The sequence below is a fragment of the Vidua macroura genome, chromosome 2 (genome assembly GCF_024509145.1).
Source record: "Vidua macroura isolate BioBank_ID:100142 chromosome 2, ASM2450914v1, whole genome shotgun sequence".
Taxonomy (NCBI): Eukaryota; Metazoa; Chordata; class Aves; order Passeriformes; family Viduidae; genus Vidua; species Vidua macroura.
The window spans coordinates 90,377,903-90,387,958 of NC_071572.1; the positions used below are offsets into that span (position 1 = coordinate 90,377,903).

General features: G+C 42.6%; 1 protein-coding gene and 1 long non-coding RNA gene across 2 annotated transcripts in view; one reads left to right on the plus strand and one right to left on the minus strand.

The window, feature by feature from the left end:
• The window catches only part of MICU2 (mitochondrial calcium uptake 2), a 133,564-nt gene extending 132,583 nt beyond the window's left edge, over window positions 1-981 (minus strand). The window contains exon 1 of the mRNA XM_053970285.1: window positions 851-981. The gene's annotated coding sequence lies outside the window, so the exon portion shown is untranslated. The remainder of the gene's footprint in view (window positions 1-850) is intronic.
• A 123-nt stretch (window positions 982-1,104) lies between these two features.
• LOC128803850 (uncharacterized) lies at window positions 1,105-9,630 on the plus strand. Its single transcript, XR_008435853.1, has 3 exons — window positions 1,105-1,221; window positions 3,504-3,766; window positions 9,288-9,630. It is a non-coding gene; the product is annotated as an uncharacterized LOC128803850 (long non-coding RNA).
• Window positions 9,631-10,056: the final 426 nt, after the last annotated feature.

Consider the following 10,056-nt stretch of genomic DNA (forward strand, 5'->3'; position numbering starts at 1 on the left):
ACCTAAACCCTCTGGCCTACAAAGCATTTAGGTTTTCCAGCTTTGAAATAAACAAACCAACTATAATTGACAGTAACGTCTTATCTGAAGGAAGAACAGGAAAAGCTCACTGCCTCCATGAAAGGATAAAGTTGGGTAATCATGTACAAAGATTATGTTATAAACAATAACAACCTATCCTTGAGTATCCAGGACAAATCCAAGACAAACCACATTTTAGCATCCAGGACACACATTTTGGACATGGTAAGAGGAAATCATTCTGTGTGATGCATTTCACACAGAGTATGAACTACAAAAGTACTACTTCTGTGAAATATATATATATATATATATATATATATATATATATATTTTTTTTTTTTTTTTTAACAGACAAAAATGTGCATGACTGTCTAACAGCATCTGACATGCAGACCGGGCATCGTGGAAGTTTCCTCTGAAAGTTACCAGCAAAACGCGGAGCTCACTACAGGCCGTGTGTCTGTGCAAAACACACAGGTCCATCGATCTGCACGACCAGGGCTGTCAAGGGGAGAGGGGAAAAGCTCCGTGCTAAGGCAAACCCTGCCTTCTCCCGCTGCGGAGAACCGCGGAGTCCCCCCGGTGAGGCGAGGCTGCTCAGCGTAAGTGACACGCTGCTGATGCCAAGGGGGCCGGGGACGCGCATTACCTGCCACACCGCCGGGGCCAGGAGGGCTCCCGCAGCCAAGTCCCGCCTCACGACGGGGTCTGACCGCCGCGGACCCCGACGCGTCTGCGGGCCGCCGACAGCCACCCCCGCGCCCCGGCTCCCTGTGCGCCCGCCCAGCCCTGCCCGCCGCCGGGAGCGGGGATGCTGCTGCCTTACCTGAGCCAGGACCGTCGGGAACACGCGCGGCCGCCCGCTGTAGCACGCCGCCAGGCAACCTCCCCCGACCAGAGCAGCAGCGGCGGCGGCGGCCCCCCATGCGGACGGGCGGCGCTGGCTGCGCGGGGGCCGCATCCCGGCGAGCCACCCCCGCAGCGGGGCTCGGGCGGCCGCCGCCACCGCCGCTCTCCACGCCGCCGACATCTTCCCGGAAAGCGCCGCGGCGGCCGCGCCGCGCATGCGCAGTGCCGGGCCCGAGGCCGCGGGGCGGGGGCAGCTCCGGCCCGGTCCCGCCGGGATCGCGCCGGCCCCGCTCCGCCAGCGGGAAGGGCGCCACCCGCGCAACCGGAGGGGACGGAGCTGGCAGAGAGGTAACCTGAAAGGAGGGTGTAGCCAGGCAGGGGTTGGGCTCTTCTCCCAGGCAACAAACGACAGCACGAGAGGACATAGTCTCAAGCTGCGCCAGAGGAGGTTTAGGTTGGGCATTAGGAGGAATTTCTTCACAACAAGGGTGGTTAGACGTTGGAATGGGCTGCTCAGGGAGGTGGTGGAGTCAGCATCCCTGGACGTGTTTAAGGAAAGACTAGATGTGGCACTCGGTGCCTTGGTCTTGCTGTAGATGTGGCACTCAGTGCCTTGGTCTTGCTGACATGGCAGTGTTGGGCCGCAGGTTGGATTCGATGATGCCAGAAGTCTTTTCCGACCTAACTGATGCCCTGTTTCTGTAACGCAGGCGGAGTGCGCCCACTCCCTTCGTCCCGGGCCGGGGAGCCCCCCAGGTGGGGGCAGGCGGCAGGGCCTCTTTCCAGGCGGGTTCCTGGTGGGGAGGGAAGGCGGGCAGGGCAGGGACCAGGTGTTGGGTTGTGTCAGGGGAGGGGACACGGAAGGCCTGTGCGGTAGGGAGTGAAAGTGGCGACGCTTGCAGCGGTCCTGCGGCCCCAGGGATGCCCCAGCCACCCCCATGTGTCTGTCACAGAGCTCAACTTCACCTCGTTCCCTGATGTGACTCTTGTCCCAGAACAGACTCCCACTGCTGAGAGCATGAGGAGCAATGGGTCACGAGTGGGCTTGGAGGTACTGCAGGAATCCCGGGGTACTGAGCAAGGCAGGTTAGGTGAGCTTCCACAAGCGGGGCTGACCCAGCGCTGATGATTTCCTAGGCTTTGATAGCCCATACGGATGTGTTGCTCAGTGTGTGATCCTAATCAGAAACAACAAAAGCATGAGCAAGTTTAGAATATCCTTCTCAAGGGCAGAGTAGAGTTTCTCGTGAAATACAGGTGAGAGAAGATAAATTTACATAAATTGTTGTGGCAGAGGTGTTAGCTGAGAAGCATTACAGAATTACTTGGTTGGCAGTAACACTTGTGCCAAAAGACTACTACTCACCATGAATGCTTCAGAGTGCTTTTTTTTTCTCACTGCCATAGTTTTTACAAAGTTCTCTAGGTCTTGGTTGGTTGCATTCAAATATTAGTTAGTTGATCACATTCAAAAATTGGGCCATCTGGGAATTAATGATAAGGTCATATGAAGTAAAGCGGAGAGTAAGTTAAATGTCATTTGTATGTTGGCAGTATCAGTATCCTTGTTATGAGAGTAGCTCTCCTAGTAACTCCATGTGAATGTGGAGAAAGAAAGACTGCTGAGACAACAGCTGTATGCAATTTTCTATTACTTTGGTCTTTGGTTGAGGGCCTTCAGAGGGTACTCAGTCTGTTTTAGCAAACTATATCTTCCACCTCTTTCTGATATGACAGCCAGTGCTGTGTTGTCAACATTACAAATATTCTGTCATGGGCTCTGAAACATGGAAATGCTTTTTTGCCCTCTGTCCACTGACAAAAGGTGATCATCCATCACTGCCATCAAAGTAATTTTAGTTCACTCTCCTTTGCTGACCTGAATTCAGAGTCATGAATTCAGTTTCATAGAGCATAGATCCAGTCATTTAACTAATGGCATTTCAGAATTTATCCAGTTTTCTTTTAGCATATGTTGTTCACTGAGTGTCATTCTGTGAAGTGTTTGAGACATCTTCAAGAATCTCAGGACTCAAGTCCTTAGCAGGATACAAACCCTTCAAAAACACCTTCTCTGGGGAGCACAAATGAGTGCTCATTGCAAAATCACCCAGGAGTGCAACATGCAGGATGAATGGTTTCCATCTCTATATGCTAATGTACATTGCAAAAGCTTTTTCCTATTCCCAGAAACTAAGTCACATGGGAAAAGCCTTTTTAATCCCAATATAAAACATAGGGGCAAAATCTGCCAATTGTTAAACACACTGCAAAACCCACTTCTTCTGTAAAACTTGCAGGAAATTCCTATTGCCTATTTCTGTTTCCCTCTAGACAGACAAAATATTTTCCATCCCAAACTTACAGTTTGATAAATAGTATTTGTACAAACACCTTGAAAGGACTTTACTTTCTGTGAAAGCCAATAGCAAGCACCTCATGAGTGCTGACAACATCTTAGAAACGTCTTGTAAAGGATGGCTGCGAGATTTGATTTCTAAATGCCAGATCCCTTGATGTTGAATACATGACCACAGCACAGGCACAGAGGTTTAATTTGTTGTTCTGACAGGCATTTTCAGGTTTTCTTTAAGTAAAAACAAATAAGTAGGTCATTTTTCTTTCCTCAGATGACATTCCTGCCTGGAACAGTTACAGCTGCAGTGGGAATGGAGAGCTATCCTCATATGGCTGTTAGCACGCAATGCTGATGGGCAAGTTAAGTGTCCTTAGCCACCCCTTCTCTCTCTGCGGTAAATTCACCTTGTGGGCGCAGGCTCCCGGAATACGAAGCTGCCACTGCGCTCGTGCTGCTCACAGCTGTGCTGCTGTCACTGTGCTGGTACAGTTGTGAGTGCTAGAACACACGCCTTGAACAGCTAGAAAACTCCTGGTGAGTCAGACAGAGTCCTGTTGCACCCCATGCAGTATCACTGCAGGGTGGTTGATGACAGAAAGCAAAGATCTCTGTGGTCTATAGAAATGATGCTGGCGGTCTGGTAGATATAATAAAAGTTTCACCAGACAAATTGAGTTCTATGGTGACAAATGTCATCAGCTACTGTATGCTGCAGCCCTAAAATGTTACCTCCCTTTGCTGTCCTGCTCAGTTTGCTCTTCCATGCTCTTGTAAGCAGAAATCATTACATTTAGCAAGATGTCATACCTTTTAAAAATGCTTTCTGAGTTGTGACATCAGACTTTGTACTAGAGGTGTTTGCATTGATGAAAATTTGAAAAAGCAAATGAAAATATTAATAAAGTATTTTCTGAAATGTTTAAAATGTAATTTTTCTTTAAGAGTCAATGTCCCACTGAATGGTTATGTAACAATGCTTAATGCAGTCTTTTCTTAGTCTTTCATTAGGCATAATGAATATAATGTAAAGTCACATCAAAAGACAAAAACATACTACCATGAAAGAAAACCCTCGTGAGTCTTGTCATTCTTAGGAAATCATGTTTGACAGAAACTTATTTCTTTTAAGTTTCGTTAACAGTACAAAAAAAAAAAAAGCCAAGTAAACATACATCTCCTCATGCCTGAAGGTCCACTTCCACATCTCAGTGTCTTTTAAGAGCGTTAGGCCAATTTCCAAGTGGGATTCACTCACTACTAGAACTCCAATCCCCTCAAGAGCATTAGGCTTAGTGCCAGCATTCATTTACTCTTGAAGCAGCTTAAATTAACTCCTGTTACATTCTGTCTAAACCCTTTCTTACAGAGTAAGAGTTGAGAGCTGGATTCAGTTGGTTAGTCTGAAGGCCACCCATCATGCTTGTCTGTCTTCCCGGACTTAAAATGCTGCATAAACTGGATTGGGGAAGGCAGTGATCAGCTGTTTGTAAGTTGAGGAGGGAAGCTGGCAAGCCATCTTTTGTATACATGTCCCCATTTCATGAGAAATAGCGTGGGGGTTGGTCTGACTTATTTAACATAAGTACATATGACAGTAAGCTCCAACCAAATGTGAGATTTTTGTAGGCTGTACAGTGTGCTAGCAGTATTTTGATACTTTCTTGGCAGAGCTGAACAGACAAGCTAATCAAAAGACAGCAAATATCACTGCTTGGTTTTGTAAGTCAAGAACTGGATTGTAAGATTATATTTTGCCCAGTGTCAGACAGAAGATTGAAATGGAAGGTCTCACAAAGCCTGACCTTCTTTAGCCCCTTCAAACTTACATGGTGTCTTAAGAATATCACTTCTGTTTTACTTTAGCAAACATGAGAACAGTCTGTTTGCCTATGAGTACAAGGCAAACACTCTGAATCAGGTAAGGATGTAAGCACAGGGAAGACAAGTTTTCCGAAAAGCGATAACATAAAATGTTCTTAGCACACTTAGAAAAGTACAGGGTAATTGACAGAACTGGACAGTCATTAAAGTTGGTCAGCTGATACCTTGGTCTCTATCCAGAGGCTCAAAAGTCCTGTACCAAGGTCTTCATGGTGAAGGCTAGAAGTTGGCTTCAGAGATTTCCAAAGCTGTTTTGTATGACTGTTATTCATAGAATAGTTAGAACCTTTCAGAGGTCATCTAGTCCACCTCCCTCCAATGAGCAGAAACATCTTCAGCTAGGTCAGGTTGCTTAGAGTCCTGTTCAGCTTTGACCATTTTCATAATTTCTACCCATCCCTGCTCCACAAGAAAAAAACAAAACCAAACAACAAATAGAGGAGAGATTACTTTCAAGGAATCTGAATTGCCTTCCTCCAATGAAGAATATTTTAAGCTGTTAGTTTACAAAAAGTCCAGTTGTTTTGTATGCTTTGGAGATGATGGAAATGGAACTAATTACCAGACAGTCAACATTCATCCACTAGTAGGTCTGAAAATAAATGTGAGCGTTTTGTGGCTAGATAGCACCATTCAGTTCATAAATAAGACTTCACAGCAGTCTTTGCAGTTAGGAGCTACACTATAAATATAGCTTATCTTCAAATATTTTCAACTTGCTAAAGTTACTTGAAAGCTTATCATGATAGAGTCCATTTAAAAGGAAAAGAATTAAAATTTATCTAAGATATGTGTCCCCAAATACCTCTCATAGCATTCATTTATACTGACCTTTCTAACACACTGTCTTCCCACGCTCTTTATATGTAGTTAGCTGAAAAACATTGCTGGTGTATGTAACAAGTTCCCTCAAGCTTCAGAATTGCTTTTTAAAAATGAAGTTGAAAATCAGAGAAAAAAAAGTTGAAAGCAAAATTCTTACTTAAAATTTTTTGAGAATGGAAGATAACAGTAATGGAATTGGAAAGATTTTAAAATGCAGTTTCTAAGTTGGCAGTGACCTTTTTGTGATAAATATTTGATGTATTAAAGAAATGGCACACAGACTATTTAAGCACTAATGTGAATACAAAAGGCAGATCAAAACTGATAGTCTTTTGTTAAGGAACATTCATTTTTAAATTTGAAAAGTTTATTTGCTATTACTTTCCAAGTAAGGCTATAGGTCTCAGTTCTGTGACAAGTTTCATATATTATGCCTAATTTTAAGCACTTTGAAAAATTCTGTGCTCTGAAGCAAGACTACTTCAACTGCAAAGAATTAACTGTATACATAAATCTTTGAAGATTCAAGACTTTTTTGCTATTAGATAAGAACTGTAGTTCAATTGCTGTTTTTAATGATAAGATCCCATGACACTTTTGCAACAATAATAGAGGTCCCCTGAAAATATTCTAAGTAATGGAATTACATTATGTGTTTTAGTGGTTATATTTTCCTCCTGTTTTCAGCTGAATAAGTTATCCTTCATTTTTCTTCCCTTGAAAACATTCTTCTGCAGTGCTGCTAGCACTGATTAAAAAGAGAGTCCTATATCTAAGTGAAATCCTATCATTTTAACCTTTAACCTGTCTTTTTATATACATACAAATATATGGAAGTTTATATATGTATTTTGCCTATAATATATTACTCATAGGATTTCCCGAAATCTTATTACCAGTGCTTCCTATGTAAATACAGAATTGTGTTGCTGGGACCTTGCTGTATTTCAGGGAGTGCTTCTTCTCTTTTCTTTCATTCTCTGAAATCAGTGTGAGCATTGCAATCAATTTTAATTATACCAGTATTTCACCCTGAGTTTTATAGGAAGAGTTGGCAGCAATAACTATAGTTAAGATTGCTTAAGACTTTTTGCTGTTATAGATTCTGTACTTAAAAAGAGAGGGGGATAGAAATTGTACATAAGGGTACAATAAAACATGTCAAGATTAGCAAAGTTAATTTTATCTGTGTTACCTGAAAAACCAGAAGGATTTATTAGGGACTCTGACTTTATGTTTTTAAATGCAATGTGACTGAGACTGATATAATTTAAAATAACTATTATTATGTAGTTCAAAAAATACTATGAAGATGGCAAGGCATTACTTCACAGTATTGCCAAAGAAACAATTACAGAATTGTCAGTATTGTAACCTGTAAAATGTTTTTAAAATATGTGTTTTCTGGAAATGTTGAAGTAGAAGCAGCATCATATATTTATTTCTTGTTTCTTTTCGCAGACCACAGTCTAAAGCAACTATTAATAACATGTTGCACTGCTACTGTGATTTATTAATGAAAGTTACTTTAATTATCACATCCTTAATACTACTGAAGATGGTGAAGTATATATAATTATTTCTGTGAAAGATAAAGGAATAATAAAACTCTAAATTACTGTTTTCTGTAATGTATTCCATTATTTCAAACGGTGTTTTCTTCTTTTGCTCAGAATACTATTTATGAGCTGTGATTGCACCTATTTTTGTATAAGCACCTATTTTTGTATAAGCAGAGGGAAGGCATGATTATTTTCCATGTATGTGTTTAGTTGGTTAGTATTATCTAACCTAATAGAATGAGTGTGTGGTAGACACACAGCTGCACTATGAAAGATTCTATGATCCTTTCATAAAAAACTTGGAAGTCCTAATACGAAGTTCATTGTAGTCAGCAGAATCTTTTTCCATAGGTGTCTGCATTTGGCACTTGCAGAGCTGAAAAACAGTTTTACTATTTGTGTGAATATTGTGGGCAGTCTTGATATATTTGCCGGGGAGGGATCCTCAGTCTGTAGCTGCATCAAAGCTGCTGTTGGATCCACTCACAAATAGTGGCACTAATAAAAATCCCTGACAAAGCTATGGATAAAGTTCACAGTCCCCATTTGGCAGTAGTCAGGCAGGAGCTGTTTTGCTGAGTACACCCAGAGAGGATTTCCAAGCCGTTACATAGCCTTTTTCTAGAGAAGTGAAAGGTCTCGAGGGGACTTGAAGGGGTTGGTATTCTGGAATATCTGAATTGCATGTGTCCAAGAAGGCATAAGCTATACCAAGAGCAAAAAGTTGATATACACAGATTGTTTCATGTTCACAAGGCTTAGAGAATCTCCTGCTCACGTGGCATTTCTATTGCTTATGGGTCTCATGTTCCTGCTGCGTAGACTCTCTGTGGCTGGTCTATAATGGACAGATTTAGTTGAAGTATTCCAGAGGATCCACAGCAAATCAGCTGTAACCTAATTTCTGAGGAGCAGAAGAAACTGGTGGGACTAAAGCATGCACAAGGAGGTTTGTGTAAAAGGGCAGAGGTGTGTAAGATGTGGGTAGAGTTCATCCCACTAAAAAGAAATGTCTTCATACAGGTGTCTGTATCTGAATTTATCACCTTATGCTCTTGTTAATGGGGTAAGCGTTCATCTCTAGAATGAGTTGTTTCATCCCAAGATAATTGTTGAAGTGGCTCAGTTGAATCTCAAGCAAAGAAATACCCATATCAGTCTCTCTGAATGTAAGGGGAACAGAGATTATTTTTGTGCAGCTGTAAATGTCTACACTGTAAACTGCTTTTCTTTACTTTGTCTAGTTGCTGCAGAGATTTTTGGAAAGGAACTCTTGCAGATCTGGATATTGAACTTGCACATATGCTGTCAGAGTTGGCAACAAAGGAGATAGATGGAGTTTGATTATGGGGTGCCACCCTGATGACAGATGAAAGCAGAGATGTGTTACTTCAAGGTGCAACTGAGGGAAGAATGTTGCATGGGAGAAGTTGTGATATCCTCACTCCCTCCCTGTGTACTAACTTGTTACTAGGCTTATGAACATCTGTATTTGGGAGCACTGGAATTTATGTCTTTTTTGTGTCTTGACTTACATAAAATATATATATATCCTGTGTCAGTTCAGACATTACTGCTATCATTTGCTGCAGATGGAGTTTGGAGAGAGCTCATAAAGGTAGATTATCCATTGTTGCAGAGGATGCCTGCCTACTTGCCTGTGGTAGTTGAAGGCATTTAGGAGTACTCAGCATACGATGCTAGATTGCCTCTGAGCTTAGGTGGGTGGGGTTCTGCGAGAAGGGAGGGGGTGACTGATGACAGCAGCTATTTATTGTTCTTCACAGCAGCAAGAGAAACTGCCATTTTCACTCAAGAGGACCCTAGGTCAGTCAGGAGCCTCCCACTCCCATAAGCCCTGAGAAGCTCCCGGAAGCTGACACCAGTGAAGCACTGAGGAGCAGAAGAGTCTGTGGGTAACCTGCTGGAAACCAGGGACTATCCGTGGTGTGGCCTTCTCCCAAATCTACCCATAACAGTGGTCTGTCAGTGCTGGTAACATCTCAGCACCCAAAGAGCCCACTGCTTTTGTCAGACCTGGATGGACAAAGTGGAAGGCAAGTTTGATGAATAAGTATTGCATTATTATATTAAATAAATTGTAGGCTGGCCATTTTTGTTACAGATTAAGTAGGATCTAAATGACTCAACACCCATGGAATCTCTTTTGTCTTCTTCTCCTTTTAGTGTATTCTCCTCCTCAATCTCTTTTTATATAATCTCTGTTTCATTGTATGTAATACTGGTGTATTCAGCAGCTAGGTTTACTTGCTCATTGCCAGAAACTCAACTGCCACTGGTAGTTGGGATGGCACCAGAATCCCTGCAGGGAGAGCAACAGGGGACTGCTGCTCTGAAAGGTCAGGGTACCTTATCAAAAACTGGGTGTTACAGCATCTGTGGAGGGTCGCTAGAGGTTGATTACCTTCTTTTTTTTTGTACCATGGAACACATTAGGCTGGAATGACTAATCTAAAATCTTAAAACAAGGCAGTGACAGAGCTGGAAATAATCCCCAGAGGCAGGTGCTATTTTAACACACTTTCTGCAAATATT